Source organism: Nuphar pumila, chromosome 1 (assembly GCF_984573655.1).
Source record: "Nuphar pumila chromosome 1, dmNupPumi1.hap1.1, whole genome shotgun sequence".
Taxonomy (NCBI): domain Eukaryota; kingdom Viridiplantae; phylum Streptophyta; class Magnoliopsida; order Nymphaeales; family Nymphaeaceae; genus Nuphar; species Nuphar pumila.
In genome coordinates, this window is record NC_143249.1 from 27,920,080 (window position 1) to 27,943,152 (window position 23,073).

Below are 23,073 nucleotides of genomic sequence, written 5' to 3' on the forward strand. Positions count from 1 at the left end.
GTTTTGTTGCTAGTTGTCTGTAGTTTCTTTTTTTTTAGCTTTGTTTTTTCTATATTTTAGTTTTGTTTCTACTTTGTATGGGTTCAACATTTTGTTGATCTTCATGAGTATTAATGTTGATCTTCTTTAGTCTCTCTCTCTCTCTCTCTGATATATATATATATATATATATATATATATATATATATATATATATATATATATATATATATATATATATATATATATGTTTGTGTGTGTGAAACTGAAGACTCAATTAGCCTTGAACAAGCATAATCAATGTTTGGCAATATGATCACAAACACAAATACACATTTAGATTATCAAAGTTGCAGTTGACACTGAAACAATCCATCCGTGCCTTCTCATATGCCAACTAAAGAGAGGAATGGAAAAAAAAAACCAAAAAAAAAAAAAAAGATCCCAGAAAACGGACATAGAGGTATTACTGCGACCATAAGAACGATAAGGGTGGGTGCAACTTTCACACGATTTGTAGACACAGTTCCACAAAATAACATATTTCCTGCATGAAAAACAACGCGATCCATTGTTATTAAAACCGCTCAAATCCTCTAGCTACATTATGTTAATAATCATGACATGGAGATTTGGTCAAACCAAACTTCAATATGAACTAAAAAGGCGCCCATATTTTTATTGGACCTTATGCCATGCCAGAAATGGGCCAGGTTTATGGATAAATAAACCAAGCCCAGATCCAATTAATACCCAGATTCTTCTGATCTAACCTCGACAAGAAAATCAGACCCACTTAGTTAGATCAACTTCATGTACATGGTGCAAGTCCATGTTGTATGGCGTATGGGAATGGTACATATAGCAGGTGATGGTTAGCCCCAACACCTGATCAGGTGCTTCAATCCAACAACCAGATCCACTGATTTGAATAATCCAAATTGTCCAGGACAAGTGGAGTCAAGACAGACTTGCATAGTAGTCTGGAGCCTTTATTTGGGTTCTTCCCACTCAAAGAGCCAACCCATGCTAAGATTTGGTTTGTTTGGAGATTTGGTCGGATCCAGCTAAGTCTGTCAAAGCTTTAAAAGATCCATCCGATCTATTATATGGGGCTAGACTTTTAACTGACTTGGTGGCTCCTAACCCTATGCAAAGGTCTACAAGTCTCAGTTGGTAGTTCGAAGTCTTTCACCAAGCCATTGGTGGACCTTGATTTTGGATTCAGACTTGGCCAAGGCAGGGTCTAATCCTGCAAGTCCATTTTTCAGAATCAAACAACTATACATCCCCATAATTAATTGCCAGAAAGTTTCCCCTAAAACTTTTGACAATTCGTGAACAAGAATGTCTTTTCTTAGCACATTGATCAGCTTAATTGGATTTTTTTTTCATGATTAATGATGCCACTAAAATTTGAATTGGTTTTGTGAGAAAAGAAATATGCCTTACATTTCTGACAAATACTGTTCTTGTCTACTTCTAAAAAAACAGCTAAAGTATTATTGGTACCCAAAATGCCAAGTTAGCAATAATTAAATATGTACATGAATAGATGTGACTAGTGAACTAAGCGTCCGGTATTGATATTGCAACACATGATTTTGAACAAATTACCAAATTCTGTGGCATAATTTGTAGAGCATGCTAGGGAAAGAAATGATAAAATGCGATCATGTTTTCTAGGAACACTATATTTTTTTCCTGTATATATCAATGCTTCGTCTGCTCGCTTAGTCTTGTTTTTCACCAATCCATTTGTTTGGTAGGAGCAGTTAGTGTACGTCACCTTGTGTTGGGATGTTGCAAGTTCAAAACCCAATGGTACAGTTGTATAACTGGTGGGGGTTTGCCTAACCCAGCTTGCCTATCCAAAAAAAAAAAGGTCTTGCTTTTCAAGTTCAATTATGCAGCTACATTGACAGTAAATTTACTACTCTAACCTCATGGGCTCGCCGAGTTGGTTAGGGTTTGTGTCAGGATGTCCAGTGCCACAAGTTCGATTTCTCCTGAGATCAAATTAACCTACAACAGGTATGGAGCAACACTATGGGGCCAGTATACTCTCCTAGGTTTTACCACTATAAGGTCGGACACAGCTGGGTTCTGGGTTCATTATCATCAAACGAAAAGGAAGACGTTCACAACTTGTCCAGCCTTTTTTTTTTACAGGCAAGCTGGGGGGTTAGGCAGACCTCCACCAGTTATACAACGTACCATTGGGTTTTGAACTTGCAACATCCCAATACAAGGTGATCGCACAACTCCTACCAAACAAACGGAGTCCCTGTTGGTGACTGCTTCAGTTAATTAGCTAAAGAAAACTTCTCTTCTCCTAATGACTAGTTGTACGGAATTTGGCATTGGCATTTCTCAGTCCACTGATCAAGGGAAGCTGGTTTCCTTTGAAAGGGCCATTTTGGAGGGAAAGTGCTTCCCCAAGGGTGAGGTCTAAACTCATTTTGACAGGAAAGCTGTTTTTTATGTATTTATTATGTGGGTCCTACTATATATTTCTCATAGACATGTTTGTTTCACTCTTTGTAAGAAAAAGACCCTATTTCCTATGAAAGAGAGCCTCTTTCATAAGAAAGGGCAGGAAACAAACGCCCCCATGACCTTTCACAAGCTTGTCAAAAACTTGAGGATGCCAACTTAAAAGAGCTTAGTATTATGTGGAAAAAAAACATGATTTAGATAGGGCCCATACCCCCTTTTATGGGAGAGCGGATCCTGTAAATTTGCTCTAGTGATGAACGATTCATTGCTCGATCTAATACAGATCAGATCTCAGATAATTAACCCTAATAAATAGACTTTGAGGTTTTTTTCTTCTTTTCTAGACACCACATGACCTGACAGACCTGTCCTGTGTAGTACTTTTATGTATATCAGAAATAATATCAATTTTCTTCTTAATCTGTTAAAAGATATGAGAGGAAATGAATGCAATTTTAAGGAGTTCAAGGGAGAGATTTAGCCCACATCATCAGATTCTGGTTTTGCCCGTCATCCAAACGGTACCTAACACCATTATATGCATTAACTTTGGCCATATTAAATGGCTAGTGATTATTTGTGAGGTTTGAATACTATAGCTTAGCCACTCTATATGTAAACCAATTAGTGAGCGTGTTATCCCCTCAATTAAGGGATCTCAGTATTTGAGTATATTGGGTCCCTTTAGATCATTGGAATTGAGATTGTCCTTAAAAAAGAAAAAGGATCATTGAAATATTATATATATATTATAGGTTCATTAGATGCATTTATCATGCTTTGTTAGTAAAAGAACACACCATCATCGTGTTTCTTTTGGATACATGATCATTTTAGTGGTGAAATTTTTAGTGAATTGTGAACTTAAGCTCTTGAAAAGCCTGCTTGACATCACAAGCACATGATTCAAAAACTATCTACCAAGCAAAACATGCAAATCAAATATGAATGTGCATAGATGACAGACCTCTTTAGGCACACATTGGTGGTGGCTTGACCTGAACAATGCAAAAATCAAGCACTACAATATTTTCTATCGCGGCGGAAAATATCTGAGCAAATGCAAGATGGCTTGGGTGCTGAGTGAAAGCAAGGAAGTCTTCTTTGCTCTCAAATGTGAATGAGAAGGAATGAGTGAACCCTTGCCTCAGCATTTCTTCGGATTCCAAATCCTGTCCCCTGCCCACATAAATTCACCAGAAACTACATATTAACTGAAGTGGTGCAGCTGATCAGAAACTTTGTCACATTAATTTGAAGTGATCTGCAATAGTGTACTATTGTTATGTACTAACTCAAGGAAGATGAACACATTATAAAAGCTGAGATGAAATCTGGTCCGTTAGATATTAAAATTCATTTACACTGCTATTTCTAGATTACCATTGAAAACCTTTCACTTTGTCGACCTCCAGAGCCATATTCTCCATTTTCTTGATGACCTCTTCTGCAGAAGCTTCTTCCTTGAACTTGACAAGCGCAAAGTGTTTCATTGCCATGTTGGGGGATGATGCTCACTAGCAAAGCTGCGCTATGAGGCTAGGCTTAACTGGGCATTAAAAAGACGGGGCTTTGCATCTTTACCTTGTGCTGTGACACTAGTGGGCTCCATATATATACTATCTCTTGTCAAGGGACACTTACAAGCAACAATGTCGTCGAAACCGAATCTTGAATCGAATCGGATTTCTTTTTTTTTTGTGATGAGGAACCTTCACAGAGACACGAGTCACTTAATGTGTCCATCTTTCTAAGAAGAAGACCCTAAGTAGCCCACCGACCCCATGCCTTATAACTGGGGCATTTGATTGCACAGACAGCAGCCTCTATGGATCGCTGCTGTTGGGGGAAGAACCAGGAATTTGAACTAGGATGGACACAAACTCTAGCGCTGGAAAACGAGATGAACAGCTTGCCATTTGGCTTGGCTTGATTCAGAAATTGAGCTCAGCTCAGCCAAGTTTTTTTTTTGAAGGAAAGCGAGCCAGGTTATCATTTAGCTCATTGTATAGGTCATTTTACATATTATATATTTATATATACTTTTATGTTATATATTTATACATATATTATATATTATATACATAAAATGCATATTATATATATTCTGTGCATGGATTTATATGTATTATACATATATTTTATATATTATCAAGCTTTAAAAAATAATTATTTTAGAAGATGACCCAGCTTGTTATTGGCTCTCAAAGAGGAGGGGTGTAGCCTTAATGAGCCAAGCTCGGCTTGTTTACCAGCCCTATCCAACCCCTCCATTGGGGGGATTGTTGGGTTGAGAGAGAGAGAGAGAGAGTCATCTGGGCACATAAAAGATCCGGGTGGGCACTGCCACCCTGATCCTTCTTTTATTGGGTCAGGGTGGGCACTGCCCACCCTAGACCTGAACCTCCTATTAGGGAGTTTTTGGGTCAGGGTGGGCAATGTGGCTCCGTCACTAGCTGCTCTCTGTGCCCCACGTGTGGGATACGTGGAACATCGTGTGTCATGCATCCAGCGAATCACCTTTTAAGTGTCCTGCAGTGTGCCATCCCTCCCCCTAGAGCAGCGGTATCTGGAACACCAAAGGCGAGGGCCGGAAAAAAAAAAAAAGAGCCAAACATCTCAGTTAAAAGCTCAACTTGTCCAGGACATCGTGAGTGTCTTCACGCACTTCATGCTAGCCAGGTTTCCTCAACCCGGCAGGGATGGTTTGAATCGGACGATTTAAAGAAAAATGATTTCGAATAAAAAAGAAAGAATGAGATGAAATTTTTAAAAACTATAAAAAAAAAAAACACAAAATCGGTCGATACATCCAATTTTCTTAAATCCTTGAATCGATCCCGAGAATCAAATCTTGGGGCTCATTCGATTACAATTAGCCGATTTGGGCCGTCTCGATTCGATTGTTATAACATTTCTTATAATTTTAGAGCTTTGGCTAATTAAAAATGAAGGCTTGAATTATAAATCTCTTGTAACCTCTCGGTAAAATATACGATCTCTTTTCTCCTTTTAGCTGATTTTGTGGCTTTCTGGTAAATCCCCGACCATAATGTATGGGCGCGAAACGATGAGAACAACGACGATGTAAAGAGAAAAAGTGGACTTGTGATGTGTTGGGTGAAAGTACTCGCTTTTTCATTCACTTTGTAGCCTTTATCTTCCTTTCTTGGACATCATCATAATTTTGATTCCTTTCAGTATAATGTTTCTTGGATGTATGCTATCTCCTTTTGCAATCTTGGGTTCCTTTCTTACAAATAATCAATACCTGTATATGTGCCAACAAGAATGTGTTGGTGTGCATGTGTTTGCATGTTCAAGAAAACAGTTTCATTTCAAATTAAAAAAATCATATATATAAATATATATATATCACTATATTTACTGGAAATAAGTTTGCCTTCAAATAAACTGAGATTTTTTTGGGTCTTTTTTTGTTTTTTTCATAAATCTCACCGTATGAATGTGATCTACATGCTCAATTTTATGAGGACCGACTCTTAGCTGAGCCAATTATGACACATAAGCAGGATCTTAAGTTATGAAAATCTGACTCAGAATTCTCATAAATATTCAAGCATCCAAAAATCAATCGTATTTTTTTATCGAAAATACATGATTTGACAGTTGATTCCTAGCAAACGGACTGCCAAATGCATCTGCAGGATTGGATTCATAAAAAAAACATTGGATATCACACTGGTAAATATATTTTCAGTAAACACATTCTAATGTATATATATATATATATATATATATATATATATATATATATATATATATATATATATATATGAGAGCTCGAGTGTGAACCGAGTGCAGTATAAGCTGTCACACCCTGGCATTGAGTCAAGGCCACAATGTTTGTCTTTGGATTAGTATAGTATTTATCAGCAAATTATAGTGTTATTGCAGATAAAAGTTTAGTACTGCTCTGTGTAATCTATTCACAACTTAAGCTAAACCTGGTAACGTTTACACAGTCTTAACAAGAGCTTTCTACGTTTCAGCTATTTATATTATCTCCTAAAATCACATAAACCAACGCATCTTTCTTTAATGGAAACACTTTACCAGTTTCATCATTCATAAAAAAGGAAAAGAACAAAGAAGATTGTACCGTAGGAATGACTCTTTGTGTTGTCAAATCATTTTAAGTTGATCCATAAGTTCAAAGGTTGGCTGGGCCATCCGAAGGGCTCTTTGGAACCCACAAAGATTGAGGGTTGGGACAATTATCCTGGTTAGGTAGTACCTAGAATTATTGGGGGCCATCATAGTCACCTTATGACTTATGACCAGCGCCTTATTTATTTATTTTTTTGTTTTTTGTGCAAATATGCTTACAATTGTTTGGTTTTTATATCGTTTTACCTTTAAAAAATAGCTAAATTGTATGAGGCCTCACAGATTAGTTCTTCATTGACAAGAATAAAGCTTAATGTAAGGTCATCACATCAATGAAGAGATGGGGACTTGGTCGGTCCGTAACACAACTTTTTGTGGACCAAAAAGAAATGGGGGAAGAAAAAACAGCCCTTCATTTGTCCACATCTGCACCTTAGAGCATTTGTTCTTCTGCAAAGTGATCAAGTTTTCTAATAGGGTGGAACAGAGAAATCTGAAAGGCAGTCATCTTATTGTAAGTTACTGATGGAAAATATTTTCTTGATTCATTTTTTGCTGGAAAACTGAATAAGATTTTATCTTCTCCATCTGATTCACCCTCTTACACATACCAAATGGACAAATATACTCTTGCATCGTACATGCCAATTACCACTTTGAACTCAATAAATAAGCTTTAATGATTGGAAAAAACAATGCAAATCTGATCATATTGTATATGTAACATCCCGATCTAGGACCTCTGGAATCCAGGTTCATGGGAATTACTTTTCAAAGAAAAAATATCTAAGTAGTGCACAAAAATATGGCACCAATTTTTTTTTTCTAAATAAACTATCAATTAATGTCAAATAAATAAATCTCACGTAAGCTACAAAGGTTACATCATTCAAATGAGGCATCGCCTCTTAAGTTGAATAAATAAAAGAAAAAGAAAATTATTCCTTCGAAAGAAGGTCCCGAAGAAGGCTGACAATATCATAACGCCAAGTCCTATCTCACAAAGTCACTTGAAACCTACAATTGTAATAATTAAAGGGAGTGAAACTAAAACTTAGTAAAGAATAAATTACAAGCAAAAATAAAACCAGGTTTACAATTGTAGTGGGTTCTAAGCCCCTAATTTTATTTTAGTTTAGTTTTCGATTACACCACACACACATGTTTGTGTCTTTTAAATCTCTCTAATTTCTTACTCAATTATCACGAGTTAGCATTTTTTCAATGCTAACCGCTATCTACTTCGGCTATACCGGTAATAGCCTACTATAGGCGTAGCAACCCATATAGAATACCCTAATTCTATGGTGTTCGCAAGACTAAGAACCACTCCTTTTATCTTTGTCCACTGCAGTGTAGAACCCTCGGTAGTGAACCGAAAAGTCAGTAAGTAGATTTATACATGCTCCAAGGTTCATGGCTCATGTTACATCTTAATCTTACTTTAGATCTCATGTCTCTCGGTAAAACCATAATCCCTTAGGACATATAAATATGCATTTCATGTATTCTCACAAGAACTCTCTCTCAAGTTCATATTCACTATCTCTCGACAAGTGTTCTTAAATGGCATTCTCAAGGGACAATCCTAGGGTTCTGATATTCATCAATTTTAAGCATGCAAAGATATAGTCTCTCTACATCAATAAATCTTGAAGGCTCCGACAGTGGTGGCTCTCACACTGACTGCCATCAGGTAGTCATTTTCACCTATCACCCTTCTATAAAATACAACAATTCAATATATGCAACACATGGTAAAGAATCATAAATACATAAAATCATTTATGGCATCAGGACTAATTCACATCCATTCATTCTATAACCACAAGAAAAGTATATTTCTAATATGCAGATGCAAACTCATTAGAATACAATTGTGATCTCAAGTAAACATGATTTCATGTAGTCTAATTCGTAAATACATCAATATACAATATATTATTAACTAAAATGCTTATAATTTTTCTTACCTTGAATGCAAATGATGCACTCTAGTACACAATCAAGTCTTTCTTAGCTATAATAATAGAATTTGATCATCACACAAATATATACATATTAATAAACAAACATTCTTTATACTTTATCAAAAATACCAAAATACTTCTCCCGAGGTGGTCTATCAAACCTCAATTTTTGTACCCTTGATTTGGTTAAATCCATAGAACAAGTAGGTTCCTCTTCATGACACGAATACAATGCACCAAACCTCACCTAATTCTAAGTTTGGGATGCGAAGTTATGCTCATTTTACTAATTTGATATCAGGTCACACATATAAGGGTAATTTAGTCATTTTAACTCATTGTGATCTAATTTGACTCAGCCCAGGCTCGATCTGAATTTAGAATACTAGGTCTATTGAACCTAGTCCAGACCCAACTAGGTTTGAGTTCAAACCCACTGAACCCTCTAAATCCCATATCGAAATCACTCACTAAGTAATACAGATTTGTACCCAGTTTAGCATAACTTATCTAGACCCAATCTATTCTAATTGAGAACGAACTAGGTTGGTTTAATTCAATTTCAGACAAGAATATACTGAAATGAGTATAGTTTAGTTCTGATTTGGATCCAGAACTAATCTTCCTAGTCACATATCTGGATCCAAACCCAGTTCAGTTTAGGTCTGGTCCAACCTAGACTAGTCCAGACCGATTGTATTGAACTGGACCCATACTGAATTGAATTATACCCAGACCCAGTCTGGTCCAATTCAATCTAGACCCATTATAAGAAAATCGAGACAGGGTCTAACCCGACCCAGCTTGGTTATCTTTTTTATTTATACCCTTTGACCAAACATGGTCTAGCTGGACCCGGACTGAGTTGCTCCTCAGTAAGGTCTGACCTGGTATGGGTTCACACCTAGATCGATTCGATCGGCTGTCGATCGAGATAACTTTTTTTTTCTAGCTAGTTCGGTTTGGGTCTCACCTAGACCGAACCATCAGGGTCTCGATCAAACCCAAGTTGGTCTAGGCCACACCCAAATCGAGTCAGTCTTCCGACTCAACTGGGACAGTGGTCGAGGCGAAAGGGCACGACCCCCTTCCCCGACCTTCTCCCTCTTGGCAGAGGTCATCGACAACCTCTAATTGTTGGCTCTCTCTCTCTCTCTCTCTCTCTCTCTCTCTCTCTCTCTCTCTCTCTCTATATATATATATATATATATATATATATATATATATATATGTAACGATGACATCGACAATCATGGTTGTCGGCTTCCTCTCAGTGAGCACGTCGGCAACCATAGTTGCCAAACTCTTACAAAACTGAAAAAGAAAAAGGGAAGGGGGAGTCGTTACCTGTAGTGGCGGCTCCCCTCGTCGGTGGTGCTCCAATGGCTCTCCTCCCTCTCAGACTCTCTTTTTCTCTCTGGGTGGGGAAGAGCAGCACACTATGAGGACTTTTAGAGTCCTCATGGTGGGTGAGGATAAACCTCACCCCACCCAATAATCGTGGAGGGCGAGGTTTATCCTCGCCCCCTCCAACAAGTGGGGGAGACGATTCCTTATTTGGGGGAATCATCTTCCCTATTTTTCAAAAATTCATTTTTTTTAATAGTTATCTCTCAAGCATGGTCAAACCTGGTTGGGTTTTGAGCCCACCCAGCTTGACCAGGCTGGGTTTTACATTATATAATTGATTCATTGGTTATGCTCAATCCCCATCACACAATTTACTTTTTGTTGTTAGTTGGCTGGTCGCTGGTTGATAAAATTCAAGTGGTCTCACCTTATTGAGGAGTACACCTAGCTTCGACCTTGATAATTGGTCATACACAATATAACTGATGAATTCTTAGATTGGCGCTTGTGCTTTTCACAGAAAGCTATTAGAAATAAATTGAAGAGAAGCATTAGAAAGCAAATATTGATTATGCATACCAATAATTTTCATGTTTAGGATGGTTTTTTCTTCCTTAATGATCCAAGATTCAAGCAGTTACTGGGCCAAGACAAATTAGAATAATATGACGCAACTAGGAATCAATCACGTTTGTGATGAAGGACAATGATCTTGACTATTATTAAAAAAGAAAGTAGGTGCATCGTTTCTAAAAAAAAAAACAGTTGCATATCTAACCATCTGTGCATTTTGTTTCTTCCTTTAGAACACAAGCGGTTTATGCAGGTTACAAAGAATTGCCAATTAAAAAGGCTAATTTACTTAGGCTATGTTTGGGTGCTGAAGATGAAATTTAATAAGGGTTTAATTAATACCACTTATCCCACAGGTGTTTGGGAACCCTGCTTTGGGAGATGAGAATGGTGTTCAGAGTATAGAAGAGGGTGGAGATGGCTATTTTTAATTACATCCTCACACAAGGATATAATTGATAACTCCAGCACCATCTCTTACTTTCTTCTCCACTCCCATCACTTTTCTCATCTCTTCAACACCGGCTCCCAAACAGAGCCTTTAAAGAAGACTGAAAATGCAATATGTATGCAACAATCAACACTCCAACATGTACATAATTTCACTTCAATTTCTATATTTTTTTTGCTTCCTAAATTACCTTTTCTAGATTATTTCTTGATTTATCTAAAGTAATTGGAAGGCGTCAAGCAGGACATACAATTTTTTTTAAAATTTATAACATGAAGAAACTGCATCCAGCACAAAGACCTGGTCCCGCTGGCTCAGCCTGCCATACCTACAGATGTCGTGAACACTGAGGCTAGGACCCCATACCCCGGGTCCTATGCTATGCATTTGGAAAGGACATACAACTTTCTTTCACCGGATTCAACTTACAGGATGAGCTGACAAGATAAGAGAGCAGATTACATCATACTGAGTGTAACCGATCAGGTCATCAGTTATATTCAATTCCAATCTCACATCTCACTTGAGAACCATGAGAGTGAGCCCCACTAACATCATGATCAGGTGAGATATGCGGCGCAAATTAAATCAATTACATTTGATATGACTCGTTGTTTCTCCTCTACACTGTCAAACTCTTGCAGGAAAGGATGCTCTTAAACTAATTCCACCTATGACTGACCATCTTTCTTGCAGAATAACAAGGATTGCTAGACATGTGATATATGAATGTCCAGCCATTGGATCTGAACAAGGGGTGCATTATGCACTTTCTATCAGGACTGGTAAATGAGATAAATTAAACGAGCTTAAAATGTTCAAGCATGGTTCATTATTATGGCAAGCTAAGCCGAGTTCGAGCTTATAATCAACCCAAGTTAAATGAGCCAAGTTCAAGTTGACTTGTTTATCGAAAAATACAACATTTTAGCACTAAAAGAAATAGGATTACAAAATACATGTAAATTATATCTAAAATATGTTACTATCCAACGAGCTTATATGAATTGAGACAAACCAAGTACCTATTGTTCATATTTAGCTTGACGAGCCTTTTTTTATGAGTTTGGATGAGCTTTGTACAAGCCAAACATGAGCCTAACCGCGTGCAGCTCAGTTTGTTTCCCAGCTCTATTTATCACAAGAATGGAAACTCAAGCATTGTCTCTCTATGGCAGATCAACCTCTCACTTTGGCAGGTGATCCTCTTCTACAAAAAGTCCTCCTCAGCCCTATCCACCATTTTAGGAAGGGTACTATGCAAGGAAGGTGGATATCCCCTATCCCAAGCAAGTCCTGATCCAAGGAAGCATATTCATGGTTTCTTTTTCTTCATACATGATTTTATGGGAGCATGTAAGGCAGATCATCGAGATGAGTGTGTGTGTGTGTATATATATATATATATATATATATATATATATATATATATATATATATATATATATATATATATATTTTACTCATAGTGAAGGTGTTTGGGTGCCCTACAATCGGCGTAGACCGTAATGGTCAAACCACGTTAATCCTTCTTCATCTTCCTTTTCTTTATTTCTTCTTCTCTATTTTTGATCTTAACATGGTATTTGAGTAGGGCATCAAGTTTCTGAGTCACTCTGATCGAGACTCTCTTCCTAGCATCTCCCTCTCACCCATTGTTCATAGCCTCACCCTGTTATTGTGGTGAGACTCATCGCCTACGCTCTACTCTGCCACTCATTTGGTTCCATGTTTTAGAGACCTCTGCAACTTTTCTGCAGTTCACTGGCAGCCCTCTGCAACCTCAATAACCACCCTACCTGCTGCATGTTGCGCTACTGACCACCAGTCGTGTGCTCTGTTGCTCACTTGGTTCTAGATATCAGAGTAGTGTGTTGTTGCTCACCTGTTGTTGTGTTGCTTCCTTACGCTCACCCGCGAACACACTACCACCACCCTGGTGCGCTTGTTGTCCACTTTGGTGCACTCAATCTCAACCCTTGCTGCCATGCTACGATCGCAAGTGCTCTGTTGCTCTCAGCCACACCATCTACCCACTAAGCACGCATTGTCATGGTGTGTATGTGACATGTGTTGGTTAATGTTCAAAGTAGTGGGCAAAGATCATCCATTGCTCACGTTGTGTTAGAGTTCAAGAATGTAGAGCATTCCAAGCTCACGTGTAGTGGAGTCCTTAAAAGTAGGCAATGTTGGTTATGCACCAGCATAGATGTGGTGGGCGTTCTAAGGTCATGTCAATTCCTTAAAAATAGGTGCAGATTTTTTAGTGGGTTAAAAACTGTAAGTAGTGGTTTTGTGTTGATAGTGGTTTTTTAAATTTGTGTTGCTTTTTTGCTTTTAAATAGGGTTGTAGTTGTGTTCAACATAAGCAAGTGTGAAAGGAGTTCAAGTAAAAAGTAAAAGTTCTTTTTACAAGTTTACTTTTATGTGTTGTTGTATTTCCTATTCCTTGTTGCCTTCTTTTGTGTTTGTTTGGTTCTATCGCATATACAACTTTCAATTTTGGTATCAGTGTCAGGTTGCAATAAAAGTTGGATGTTTCGAAATGCAGTAGAAACATTGCCAAAGCAAGGAGTTCCTATAGAATCAATTTTTTTTTGAAGGATAATCTCTGAGTAAAAACCGGTATGGCAAACAATTATAATTTTCTCAACTTATTTCAATCATTGGTACCAATTTTTAGTGATAAGAATTACAAATTCTGAAGTATTAAAATGAAGACTTTTTTTATCTCACAAGACCTTTGGGAGTTGGTTGAGAATGGTTATGTAGATGTTGAAGGAACGAAGGCAGCAAAAAAATTGATGTAAAAGAAGCCCAAAGAAAAGATGCAAAGGCATTATTAGTATTATAGCAGGTTGTGTTCGAGACCATTTTTCCAACAATGCTATAAAATCAAAAGATTCTTGGCTACTCCTAAAGCAAAAATTTCATGGGGATAAGAATATCACAATTGTTAAACTTCAAACCTTAAGAAGATAGTTTAAAACATTTTCTATGAAAACTAGTGAGTTTATTTAAACTTTCTTTTCTAGGCTTTCAACTATTGTAAATTAAATGAAGACTTTTGGTGAAATCCTAAATGATCAAAAAGTAGTAGAAAAAGTTTTGAGGTGTCTCCCTTCTAAATTTGACCATGTTGTTACTGCAATTGAAGAGTCTAAAGATTTCTCTATGTACTCTATTGATGAACTAATGGGGTCTCTTTTAGCCCATGAACATCGTATAAACAGATCATCAGAGAAAACAGTAGAGCAGACTTTTTAAACAAAGGTAGAAATTTCAAAAGAAAAGAATAGCCATTGTAATCAAAAAAATGATGGAAGAGGTCGAGCACGAGGAGGTTTTAGAGGAACCTCTCGTGGACGCGGTAGAAGTCGAGAAAGATTTTATAATACTGCTCAAAGGAATGATGCTACTAAAAAAGGTAATCAAAATCAAATTTTAGAATAAAGCAGTGTTATTTTTGTAATAAGTATGGTCATATTGAAGCTAAATATTTTGAAAAGGCAAAGCAACAAGCAAAGTTTGCAGATAAAAATGAAAATTTGTTTCTTGCAAGCATGAGTGCTAATAGTTGTAAAGGTGAAATGTGGTTTCTAGATAGTGGTTGTAGTAATCATATGATTGGTTATAGGAGTCTTTTCAAATGAGGACAATAATAAAGTAGACGTTAATTGCAGAGAAATAATTTCTATCAAAACAAAATTAGGTAACGAACGATTTATTCAAGATGTATATTATGTTCCTGGTTTGGCCCAGAACTTACTTAGTGTAGGGCAATTGGTTCAAAAAAGCTACACTCTTTTATTTGAAAATGATGTCTATGAGATTAAAAACAAGAATGGCGTAATTCTTGTAAAAATTAACATGGTCTAAAATAAAATGTTTCCACTTGAAACAATCAAGATAGATGATTATGCCTTTATAGAAAATGGTCTTGATCAATCTAAGTTATAGCATATGAGGTGTGGGCATCTTTATTTTAATGGTTTGAAACTTTTATATCAGAAAAATATAGTGGTTGGTTTGCCAACCATTGATTATGCAAATAAAGTATGTGAAGGGTGTGTTTATGGTAAACAACACCAATTATCATTCTCCGTTGAGAAAGCACGGAGAGCTAAGCAAACTCTTGAATTAGTTCATGCTGATATTTGTGGACCTATGAAAACTCTTTTATTAAATGATAGCAAATATTTTTTGCTTTTCACTAATGATTTTACTAGAATGAGTTGGGTGTACTTTCTTACTCATAAATCTCATGCAATCAATAAATTTAATGAATTCAAGCCTCTTGTGGAAAATGAAAGAGGAAAAACTATAAAAATATTACGCACACATAGAGGAGGAGAATTCTTATATGACGAGTTTGGTTTATTTTGCAAAGATTATGGCATTCTCTCGTAGTTGACAGTAAGAAAGACCCCACAACAGAACGGAGTGGCTGAAAGGAAAAATCGTACAGTGGTGAAAATGGCATGTAGCATGTTAAGTGAGAAAAAATTACTTAATGATTTTTGGGCAGAAGTCATCAACACAGCAGTGCATATTCTCAATATCTCTCCAACAAAGGCAGTTCGAAATAAAACTCCATATAAGACCTGGTGGAATAAAAAGCCAAATGTAAGTATGCTAAGAGTGTTTGGATGTGTAGCATATGCCTTGATTGATTCTTCTGATAGAACAAAGCTAGATAAAATGAGTGAAAATTATATTTTTGTTGGCTATATTAATAAGATTAAAGGGTATCATCTTTATAATTCCACTTCTAAGAAGTTGATTATAAGAAGAGACGTCATTTTTTATGAAAAATCTTGTTGAAAATGAGCTAACAATAAAATCTTAAATTTACAAATTGATGAATTGCAGCAAAACCAAGTCAGTTTGATGATAATATAGCATTATCATCAGAAGCATTAAGAATGAGAGATGAATTTACAAAAGATCAAAATATAGAAAACATTGAGTGCACGCTTGATGATGAAACTCATCCCAAAAAGGTACGCTCCTTGGAAGATATTTATAAATGTGCTTTTGCTTTTGTTGTAGTACAACCATCATCATATGATGAAGCATGTGCAAATAAAAATTGGCTAAATGCAATAAGAGAAGAAATGAAGGTCATCGAGAAGAATGACACATGGGAGCTTTCCAATTTGCCACCCGAAAAAGAATCAATTGGAGTAAAGGGTTCTATAACATCAAATATGATGTTGATGAAAATGTGAAAAAGTATAAAGCAAGGTTAGTCGCTAGAGGGTTTGTGCAGAATTATAGAATTGATTTTACCAAAACTTTTTCACCTGTTGTAAGATTTGAAACAATTAAAATAGTTCTTGCAATTACAGCTCAATTTAAATGGAAGGTTTATCATTTTGGCGTTAAAGCTGTATTTTTAAATGATTTTCTCAATGAACTTGTGTATGTTGACCAGCCACCTGGATTTGTTGTTAAAGGAAAAAAAAGTTTATAAATTAAAAAGGCTTTATACAGGCTAAAACAAGCACCTCGTATTTGGTATAGTCGTCTTGACAATTTTTTTTATCAAAATGGTTTCCAAAGGAGTGATAGTCAACCTACACTCTATGTCAAAGTGAATGGGAAAGAATTGCTTATACTCAATGTTTATGTAGATGATATTATCTACACTAGTTCTTCATCTAAACTTATTGCAAAATTTAAAGATAGTATGATGAAGGGATTTGAAATGTCAAATTTGGGGTTGTATTTTTTTCTTGGCCTTCATATTATGCAATCTGATGAAGGGATTTACATATCTCAAGAGAAGTATGTGGTTGAGATTTTTTAAGAGATATTTTTAAAATATATTTTTCAATAAAAAGCTTTCGAAAATCGTCAACAAAAAATCTAAAAATTGACTTTCCACGAATGTGGTAAGTACGGGTCAAATCCTAAGAGAATAGGACAATATTCATAATTATCTCTAAAAAAATTACTTTATTAATATAACAAATGTTTATAATTAATCAAAACACTACAACTATGATTAAGTTACAGACTAAAAATAAAAATCAAATCCTAAAGTAGGTTGTTGAAGCCTTCTCCAGATCGTAGGGGCATTTTTGTCATTTCACCAATTTAAACCTTCTCACGCCTGACAAAATTCCTTTTAATCTGTAGTAAACTTATCAACCTAAAACATAGAAAATAACCAGTTAGTAAACACAATTACGACAATTAATTTAAAAACTACACTAAAATTAATTTTAAAATTAATTCTAAAATTAATTACTAAAACTAAATTACAATTAAAATAAAAATTAACTAAAATGCAATATCTAATAAAACTAACTAATTATATTAAATCTAACTAAGTTAACTACTATAAATACACTAACTAATATGCAGAAAAATAAGAAAAACTATCGAAAACTAACTAATTAGCAAAAAGACTATTTTGCTTTCAATGTAGTGCAAAATTAAATTCTGACAGGTTTTTAAAAATAGACTATTTGAATGGGCAAACAAAGTCCAAAATTGATGAAATTTCTTCTGTTCTATTTCTGACATGTTCAAGAATCCGTCAGATTTTATAGAGTTGAAAATTTTATCTGAAACATCTGCATATAAGCATTTTAAAACTGATAAAATCTTAGAAATTGTGTGTCCTGAATTTTAAAAACCCAAAAAACCTATTTTTGAAAAACACTTAAAAGTTAGACTAAATCAACTCCAATTGAGCTGATTTTTGGTCTATTGACAGTTAACGCACCAGTAAAGAGAATAGAATAAAATTTTCAGAAAAACTCATAAAAAATGTACAAAAAAAATAATGAGTGCAAAATACAGCAAAATCCGGTTTTGAAATTCAATGCACTATTCACATGTAATAATTCAATGCATGCACTATTAACTTAAAACACTTGCAAAAATAGACATTTACAAATCTAATGACATTAAAAAACAATAAGTACACTAAGAGATTCAATCTAACATGAAAACCTAAGTTATATGAAAGAAATACAAGTTAATTCTAAAATAGAATTCTAAAATGAATACAATTACTAAACTACATTAAACTAAAACACAACTAGGGATTCGAATATCTAAACTAATGAAATTAACCAATCTAATTTACCTAACTTAATGTAAACTAACCACTTAACTTAACTTGGAAAATGGACATTAAACTAGTTTAACTTAAAGTTAAAACTATATTAAACCTAACTAATGTAATTACTTAATTAGGACACCAAGGGGGGCGATTTTGAAAATGAATTAAGTGTGAAGGCTCACGTCCCCCCCCCCCCTTTAGAGAACCCCACTAAGCATTACTTACTAAACAGTGAAAAAAATCAATTTGAACTAATAATTAGTAAATTAAATACATTACTAAACTTAAACTAAGAATTAAGAAAGGCAATACACCACATAATTTTTGACTAAGACCTAATGACTAAACTTAATTAGAGCACATCAAATAAAATCCAAAAATTAATGCTAAGTAATTCAAACAAAATGATCTAGTCTAAGATTAAAGAATGGAAACTAAATTAGACTAAGGGAAAGAAAACACTTCACTTGCCTAAAGGAGCACTACACGAGTTTTGAACACCTCTTGAAAGTCAAACCTTACCAACAAATTATCATGCAAAGATTACTTAATGACTAATGAAACCTACTGTTATCATCGCAATTTTTTTCCCTCCCTCTGCGAAAGAGAGAAGAAACGATTATACGAGTCAAACTCGACCAAAGTTTTGAAAATGGTTTTTGAAAATTACTCGCCTCCGTTTTGAAAATTTATGGGAAAATTCCGTGGAATGGGATCCGCCTGTCGATACGAGGTTCAACCGTTCCTAGCGCCTTTACCAAAGGTAATCAAACCAAGGATCAAATGTGTGCTTTGAATAAGTTAAATTATCTAAATCATGCTCTATTTTTCTAAAATGCACAAAGAATTAGGCATGTGCTATGGATTTTTGAAAATATGCAAGTTTGAGAAATATGATGTTTGCTTGGAAAATTGAGATGTACTTGGAAAATGATTAGAAAACTGCTTGAAAATAGAATTCCTGGGAAAATCATTGAATTTCATTGGAAATCAAAAATTTGCATTGGAAAATGAATTCTTAGGAAAACTTAAACTTTGAGAAAATCGATTTTGAGATTTGGATTGCTTTTCTGAGAAAATGGATTTGAGAATCTTGAGAAAATCAAGAAGTTCTTTGAAAAATGATTTTTGAAATGGAAAATGGATTCTTAGGAAAATGGGAACTCTAAGAAAATCAAATTTTGAGATTGGAATTACTTTTTCTAAGAAAATTGATTTCTGAATAGGATTTGGGAATTCTAGAAAATCAATTTCAGAAATAATTCAAAGTTTTTGAGAAAATCAATTTTGGATTTGAAAATGAAATTAAGAATGTGAAAACCTTGGGAAATCATAATTTGAACTTGGGAAATACTTTGAAATCTCGTTTAAAAATTCATATTCTTGAGAAAATCAAATCTTGAGAAAGACTTGGAAATTTTTGGGAAAATCAATTTCTCTGAAATGGAATTGGGAAAAGAGTTTTAAAATAATGCAAATTGAATGAATGAATATGAATTTGAAAGAGAATTCTTTGAGAGAATTGGAAAAATCCTTTTGAAATTTTGAAAAATGCAGTGCATTTTTGAAGTTAGCCTAAGAGTGTAGGTTGAATGTGGTTAATACGAAGATCACAAATCTTGGTTTTCTTCGTATTCTGACTATGACCATAAATACGAATCTCACCAAATTTGTGAACTCCCTAAGAGCATGTGCACGTGTCATTCATGTCAATCTTAGTGATTTTGGAAAAATGTGCATGAATGATATATCAGATATTGGAAATTGCAGAAATTAAACTATATGCAATGCAGTCCTATTCTAAGCTGAAAAGTAACTCTTATTCCAAATTAATACATCTGATATTACATTGAATTAAAATAAAAGAAAATAAGTCTTTTTCCTGGATATTCCTGCAAAACTAGAAAACATGTTAGCATAGAAATGTAGGTTTATCTGAATTTATCTGAAAAATTTGGAAATTATCGGATATTATTCAGATAGAAACCCAAATTCATACCCCCTTTGATATAAACATGAGAAATAAGGAATAAATTTTGAAAATAATCTTGGAAATTCAAAATTGGGGTCAAAATAACCAAAATGCCCCTGATAACCTTGAAATAAGAGTTTTCTAAAAGAAATTTTGTAAAATTTGAAAATTAAATAAAATAAAATCAAACATAATATGATGCAATATGATAATATGTATGAAGATTTGGAAAATTGAAATTTGAAATTTCGAAATTGAGGTCAAAATGACTGAAATGCCCCTGATAACATGACTATGGCCTTAAAACCAGGGTTTTCTGAAATAATTTTTGCAAAAAGTTGAAATATGAAATGCAAATGACATGAAAATTAAGCCTAATATGATTTTATATGCTTATTCATATGATAAAAAACCTAAAATGGCAAAAATATCACAAAATATCAATTTTGACTTGATTTTCGCCTGATTTTTGCCTCTGAATTTAAAAATAAACTAACACATAAGGTAAATGAACTTATATTTGATCCAAATTTGGCATGGACACCTATACTAACCCTAAAAACAGAATGAAGCTTGAAAATCTAATTTTTTTATTTTTTTTAATATAGAAAATAACTAAAAATCCTAAAAAATCAAGATTTTGCCTAAAATACTAACTCTAAATTGGATTTCAAGTACTAAACTTCTATAAAAATTTCCCAAATTTTATGGGGTGATAGAGGACAGTTAGGCAAAGATTTTTGCCTTTTATAGATTCTAGTTTTGACCTATGGTCAGAGTTGTACAGCTCTGGCAAGTCAGATCAGAATTCAAAGTCTCTAGGATCTAGGGCAGACAAGCAGGTTTCAGGAAAAATTATGAGAAAAATAACAGACAGATGATAAAATAGCTGAAATTATGGAAAAATGTCCCCGACAAACATAGAAAGATTTCCTATTTTTATAGTATTGGGATTCGGGTTATGGTTTGGGAGAGAGCAGAGGGTTATTAGAGACCTGGATCTCTTAAATTCTCAGACATTGGAATCTAACAGACAGGGAAATTAATTTTGGTAAAAATGTTTAGGCTGTTTTAAAAATTCCCAAATTTTAAAAAACGACAGAGGGAAGGGTTAAGAAAAACTTTTATGTTGTAAGTTTTAGCATTTGGACAACAGGTTGATGCATCACAGCAGGTTAGGGTCAGTCTAGACCCTGACAAAGAAGAGGTGAGATTTTCTCAAAGGCTTGGGAAAAACGATTTTTAGCAACAATCAAAACTATTTAAAAAAAGCTTAAAAAATAATGGAAAATAGTAGACTCTAATAGGGACTCACTGTATTTTTTTGAGGGAAATTCAGATGGAAAATAGTATACTCTAGGAGATCTCGAAGGTTTTTGTTTGCTAAAACAGAAATTGAAATTTATGAAGATGTGAAATCCCAGTTTGGGATTTGATTTGTTCATGGGGTTCTAAAACCCGAATAGATCTGAAATTTTGGAAGGATATCACAGAAACGTAAAAATAACTATCATAAATTTTTTTTGAATTTATTGATGAAAAATTGGACATGAAATGATGATTGGTCTTCACGCATAAAATCAGAACTTGTAAATCCTAAACAAGATACTAATAAAACCACACTATATGTATAAAGCAACTATTCAACTACTAAAATGAATCTAAATGCAATGTTTGAATACGAAAACTACATGAAATAGAACAAAAAAATTGGGAGGTATAATATTCATTTTGATGTTGACTATCGAAATGGGAGATCCAGTCCATCGAAGGGATGGATCTCGCAATTCATTTAGCCCACACACATGCAATGTGTGTTTTCTAATTTTTCCCCATTTCATACCGTAAAGGGGCCTTTTTCATCACTGTGGATCTAGACTCTGATCTAGTTCTACTGTATATTTTTTTTATGGAGGCCATGCTTGAAAATTCCACCGGCAATAGAGGTTGTCTTTGAAAAATGGACGACTTACCTTGGGTGGCACTGGTTAGGATGGAATAAGGGGCAGCAGCAAGTTCGTTGTCTTGATGAAGCTGGAGCAGGGATCACGACTACAAGGATGGTGCTATTGTGCCGGCTGGAGCAAGGAGGTTGGGCGTCTTGGAGGTTGAAGGAAGCAGGCTGGAGCTGCTTCAAGATAGGCACCAGCTGGAGCTTCAAGGTTGGGGCTATTGATGGTTGCCTCGGTTGATGGGGATGGAACCAAAAAGAGCCAGAGGGAGCTGGGTGTGATAAGAGAGAGATAGGGATTTGAGAGAGAAGAGTTGAAGTACTGAGAGAGAGCCTTGGCTGGAGAGGGAGAGAGAGGGTGGAATGGAGAGATAGGGAGAATACGCGTGAGATCCTTTCTTTTTTTTTTCTTTTTTTAACAAAAGGACTTAGGCCTTTTAATTGCCATGGACTTAGGTATTTGGAGGTTAATGAAAAGGGGGGTAATGAATCTACATGAATGGGCCTCCTTATGGTGGCTGGACAATAGGGAAGAGAAAGAAAGAAGGAGGGAAAGAAAGAAGGAAAGAAAAGAGAAAGAAGAAGGAAAGAAAGAAGAAAAAAAGAAAAGGAAAGAAGAAGGAGAAGAGAAAGGAGGAAGGAAGGAAAAAAAGGAGGATACGTGAATGACAAAGAGGGAAAGAAAAAGGAAGAAAGAAGAAGAAGAAAGAAAGAAAAAGAAAAGTAAGAAAGGAAAGAAAGAAAAAAAGAAAAGAAAGAAGGAAAAGAGGAAAGAAGAAAGGAAAGAAAAGAAGAGGAGAAGAAGGAAAGAAGAGGAAGAAAGAAAAGGAAAGGAGAGGAGGAGAGAAAGGTTGGTCGACCCCTCTTGTGGGTCCCACGAAAAAAAAAGCAAACAGCATAAAAAGATTTCTTTTTTTTATTTATTTAAAATGAAAATGTAAATGGAGAAGCCATCTCAGAGTGGGCTCATTTTCTAATTTTGAAATTCATTTTGAAGATCAAAGGGGTAGAATAGTCTTTTCAGAAAAGATTTTTGATGAAATGAGTTGTTTTTGACAGTTTTTGAAATGAGCTCCGAATTTGAAGTTCAAAACCACGTTGCGAAGCAAATCTAGTTTA

The 23,073-nt window shown here is 35.0% G+C and overlaps 1 pseudogene across 1 annotated transcript; it reads right to left on the reverse strand.

Moving 5' to 3' along the window:
• Positions 1-450: 450 nt before the first annotated feature.
• LOC149848496 (stress-response A/B barrel domain-containing protein At5g22580 pseudogene) lies at positions 451-3,977 on the reverse strand (annotated as a pseudogene). Its single transcript, XR_016431568.1, has 3 exons — positions 3,862-3,977; positions 3,446-3,657; positions 451-526 (listed from the first exon to the last, which is right to left on the reverse strand). The product of XR_016431568.1 is annotated as a stress-response A/B barrel domain-containing protein At5g22580 pseudogene (transcript).
• Positions 3,978-23,073: the final 19,096 nt, after the last annotated feature.